Raw genomic sequence first — 5,505 nt, forward strand, 5'->3', positions numbered from 1 at the left:
TAACAGAAAATAATTGAGAAGCACTGAGATACAGTGAGCTCCAAAAGTATTGGGACGGTGACAATTTTTGTTGTTGTTTTGGCTCTGTACTCCAATTCTGTTGGGATGTTGATAGAATATTCTCCTAACCCTCAGAAACTGGACACATGAATGTTGTTGCAACGTTCCCATGAAACGTGTCTAGAACGTTAATGTTGAATATTCTGAGAACAAGGTAACCATGTTCTGTGAAGTTCTGGTCTCTTGGACACAGTCCTCGCATTTCACTGGAACATTCCTATGAAAACGTTATTTAATGACCTAGTCTCAGGTAGCCATACCTCCAAGATCACATTGTTGTCATGCCTCCCTTGGAGGTCTGGAGAACTTTGTGTTACCAAAACGGTTATTGGATGTTACATTTCAAGAACCCTCCCACACATGCCCGTTGGTGTTACGTGTTTTGTTCGTCACTGTTTTCAGACTGGGTAGGACAAATTTTGCAGAGACTTGTTCCTTCCGTATGCCATTTTGGAAGAAAACCTGGTGGAAAGCTGAATTCTGTTTTGCCAGAAGTGTGCTCTATGCACAACATCGGCAACATATTTTGATGAGGTTTTAATTGCCAATTTTGCACTGTTGCACTTACTACACTAATCTAGTGAGCACCGATGGAGCTCCGACACCAGCAAGGCATTTGATTGGTTTGACGTGTTGCGAGGCGTTGCTGAATTACAGCTGGTTCCCACCCCTATGTAGCTATTTTTCCCCAGGGCCTGGTTTTCAGGCCCTGGGGAAACTTCAGGCTGAGGAAGACGTTTCACACATTCACATGTGCTACATACACATTGACCATAGTTGCTGGAACCATGCTGAAAAGAGCTTTAGGTTAAGGTCGGTACAATATTGTGAAAATGCTGTGGTGTCGGACCTCACCGTAAGAGTAGCTGATGCCCAACTTGGCTGGGTTCTTCAAGTCCTCGGTGACTCCCCTCAATAATCCTTAGCTCTTCCTTTCTGTCACATGTCAAAGATAAAAAGGATCAGATTAACGTCAGAGGATGTCAATTGAAATGAATTGCATTCGTAGGCCGACTAGTATGAAAGTGCAAACCACATTGTTCATGTTGTCTGTGACACAAGCACTTGTCTGATGGATAAAAGTGTATGTAAGCAAGTGGTGTATTTAAGAAACTCACAATATTTCAGAGCTGACCACTCGAATAGTCTGATCAGCCCTTCATTGAGAAGTTGGTCTCGATGCATCTCCCCTTCTCAAACTGGGCTGGCAGTTTGCTGATTTCAAACCATCTTCCCATGAACTAGAACATTGGGTAAACAAACATACACACTCAAAATTCTTTAAATCTCCATCCTTACCTTTAGTTTGTTTTGCTTTTGTGCACTTTAAGTTTCTTTCTGTAATGAAGTTAAATAAATGATTATTATCATGAAAATATCACAGCAAATGTCACATACTACCAGGGCCGTAGCTACATATGAGGACGCCAAGGTCTAGGCCTCAGTAATAATATAAATAAAATAAATACAGAAATTAAACAATCTGGTGTCAACTTAATGTTGGAAATGAGAAAAGTAGAATGCACAAGGTGCAATTTGGAAACTTGGTTGTGCATTAGCAGTTTTCCTCTTGTTATTCCACTCACTGACAGTCACTCAATAAGCCCATCTCAGTAAAAATAAATGACATTGTTAAATTAGTCTAGCCAGATATCTAAACTTAGTAGTAATCATCATGGCCGAATTACCGACTGGGCACGCAGGGCAAATGCCCAGGGACCCTGACCTCCAGAGGGCCCCTATTGATTTTGTTTGTCAGTCTCACTCAGATATTATATTACCATGGCATGTAAGTCACTAGACCCTTTCAAATGCTCTAACGCCCTAACAGATCCACGGAATACACAATCACCATTGCACTACACACTGCCCTCACCCACCTGGAGTGCACGAGGGCAGTGTGCAGTGCAATGCGAAAATGCATATGTGAGAATGCTGTTTATTGACTACAGCTCTGCTTTCAATTCCAAATTCACCACAAAGCTCATGGCCCTGGGACTGAACTCCTCCTGTGCAACTGGGTCCTGGACTTCCTGACGGGCCGCCCCCAGGTGGTGAAGGCAGGCAACATTACCTCACCCCACACTGATTCTCAACAAGGGTTACTCCTCAGTCCCCACCTGTACTCCATGTATACCCACGACTGCATGGCCTCACACAGTTCCAACTCCATCATGAAGTTCGCTGCCGACACGACAGAGTAGTAGGCCATGATTACCAACATTGATGAGACAGCCTATAGGAAGGAGGTAGGCACTCTGACTGCATGGTACCAGGTAAACACCCTTCCCCTCAACATCAACAAAACAAATTGGCTGATTGTGGACTTCCGGAGGAACCAGGCTGGGTTCGGGCTCGGAGCTCAAGAATTTCATTTTTTATCCTGTAATTACATCTGTAACCCTGTACATGTGACTATTAAACTCTAGACATAAAATCTAAATATAGTGTGTAGAGTTAATTATATAGCTACTAGGCTACATGTGCTGGTAGATCGTCTGAGGTGAATGAAGCTTCAGCAACCAATGTGATAAGGGGTAATCTTTGCTTGCTTCTGCTGTTTTCCAAATAGCATTTTTGAGTGTTTAAATTGTATAGAAATGCAGTAATTGGCAGGTAGAGATGCTGGATCTTAATTTGATCACCCTTTTTTTTTGCTGAGAATTTTCCTGCACCGCAGCAAATGCAGATGAGCTTTGCGATTTACATGAATTCACTGAAAACCCACACTAACACACCATCATATTAACAGTATTTCACTGCTAATGTAGTCTAATTTTAGCCAGCTAATAATCTAACTACAGATCAAGCAACATTATGGACGGGCCAGTGCCAGAAGTGGGCTAAAGGGGGCATTGTGCACCCTCAGTTTTAGGAAAACAGATGCACAAAGATAATACCATTCATTCAAGATTTTCTGTAATCATGGTAGCATGGCATCCACATTAATGTAGAAGTGTTCAGAAACATATTATATTCTTATTTACAATAAAGGTGACTCCAAAATGACATAATACATATAATGACACCATACACAATATTTTCCATTAGTTTCTATTAGGCACAGCATCATCCAAAACACAATCAAAACAAACTGCAAATGCATCCAACAAGTTTCTCGTCTCAAGCTTGACGTAGTCATTGTGTAGTCATAGTCATCTCAAATCCAAAATGCTGAGTATAGAGCCAAATTAAAAGTTTTAGCTTCACTGTCCAAATAAATATGTAATAAATCCCACCTCGCCGATTTCAAATGACCTCTTAGTCACTTTTCCTGGCCCCAGGCCTGATTATAGACTAAATGTTCAAATACTGTTGCTGCAGGATTATTTTGCGGCGACAATACTGGTCAAATTAAGATCCTATATATGTATAGGTACATTGTCTGTGCCGACAGGTCAGGCAGGGGAGTGATACCTTTTTCATGCTGAAGGCAGGCTGGACGGCTGGTTCTGGACAAGGCCCCCAGTGGGGTACCTGGGCACTGATGAAGGGTATGAGGAGGAGAGGCAAGACGAGGGCAAATGATGGCTTCATGGTCACAGGGGCAGCCATCACCTGATAATTACAAATAATTACAATCAATCGGCAGAGAGTTCAAGTCAAAAAACAAAGCTTCAAAAAGAGAAATTGTTTCCCTTTCAGAGGCACAAGAAGTAAGTCCAGGATTAGGCATAATTAGGGTCTGGGAACTGGCCCTAGGAAATCACATTGTGACAATTATTTTCATAGTCAAAGAAAAAATATATATATAAACATGGTGAGAGAAGAACAGGAGGACGGATGACTCATCGGCCATTACCTCATCAAATGTAAAATATAAACATTCAATAACTGAAATATCTGTCATAAATGAAAAACATGGTCACACAAAATGGTTACATTTTCAAGACAAAAAAAGCTTCTTAATTAAAAAAAAAAAAAACTAAATCAATATAAATGTGTTCCACCATTACCTAAGTAACATAAATAAATCATTGGGTTATTTTAAGTTAACTGCTATTTATCACTATTTATGACTATGTAGAGATCAGCTTTGTTGGTATTGCTCTCTTTGCCTCAAATGACAAAGGTATTCAGATAATTTATTACAGAAATATTACCTTATTTCGCTTGTTATCACACCAACCAAATTCAACCATTAATTTGACCCCCCCAAACTAGTTCTCATTTAAACATTGGTAAAGTTAATTTATCTTTATATAAAATCCCATAGAACAATGAAAAGCACCTCTTACCTCTGTTGTCTCTCTGGTCAGGATATCTGATCTCACAAGGATGTTCTCTCTCCTGGGTCACGCCACACTGAAGTCTCTGTGTCTTGAATGAATGTCTTTGTAGCATTCCGGTGCTTATATCTGTCATAATGTAAATGATTAGCAAATTGGAGTTATGGGGGACATAACAGGATAAATGTTCTATAACAATATGATAGGATGGGACAGGATGGCATGGATAGCCCTCTCTGGCACATTGTGAAGATGTCATGTGACACGTGAAAGGATATCCAGGGCTTTAAAGGCTCTCAACCGGACTCGATAGTCCTGCTCTTTTTTTATATAGTTTACTGGGACATCTTTGAGTAGCAGTTTATTTAGCAGTGCAGACATTACTAGGTATTTACTAAGCAATGTGTTACAACATGGCCATTCCACAGTTATATGTGTAATATAAACAACACTTTGGATGATGTCAAACTCAAATATAAGAAGTAAGCTATGATATTCAGGTCCAAATGTCAAGACAATAATAAACACACACTTTGCATGCAGACATTTAATAACAGAGATTCCACAACTTAAAGTATCATTCCAACTCCCCTCCATCAATATTATGAATGACAACCCCTACCAGGTGTGCAACTTTGGTTTTAGAAGTGAGGGGGACATAACCCAGCGAAGGGCCTGGGGGTCCTCCCCCCGATTTTTTGGGGGGGCATCTAAAGCTACAGTGCCTTGCGAAAGTATTCGGCCCCCTTGAACTTTGCGACCTTTTGCCACATTTCAGGCTTCAAACATAAAGATATAAAACTGTATTTTTTTGTGAAGAATCAACAACAAGTGGGACACAATCATGAAGTGGAACGACATTTATTGGATATTTCAAACTTTTTTAACAAATCAAAAACTGAAAAATTGGGCGTGCAAAATTATTCAGCCCCCTTAAGTTAATACTTTGTAGCGCCACCTTTTGCTGCGATTACAGCTGTAAGTCGCTTGGGGTATGTCTCTATCAGTTTTGCACATCGAGAGACTGACATTTTTTCCCATTCCTCCTTGCAAAACAGCTCGAGCTCAGTGAGGTTGGATGGAGAGCATTTGTGAACAGCAGTTTTCAGTTCTTTCCACAGATTCTCGATTGGATTCAGGTCTGGACTTTGACTTGGCCATTCTAACACCTGGATATGTTTATTTTTGAACCATTCCATTGTAGATTTTGCTTTAT

General features: G+C 40.5%; 1 pseudogene; it reads right to left on the bottom strand.

Moving 5' to 3' along the window:
• Positions 1–632: 632 nt before the first annotated feature.
• LOC118965625 (apolipoprotein D-like) lies at positions 633–3,695 on the bottom strand (annotated as a pseudogene).
• Positions 3,696–5,505: the final 1,810 nt, after the last annotated feature.

Source organism: Oncorhynchus mykiss, chromosome 8 (assembly GCF_057628025.1).
Source record: "Oncorhynchus mykiss isolate SJ-2025 chromosome 8, ASM5762802v1, whole genome shotgun sequence".
NCBI classification, from domain to species: Eukaryota; Metazoa; Chordata; class Actinopteri; order Salmoniformes; family Salmonidae; genus Oncorhynchus; species Oncorhynchus mykiss.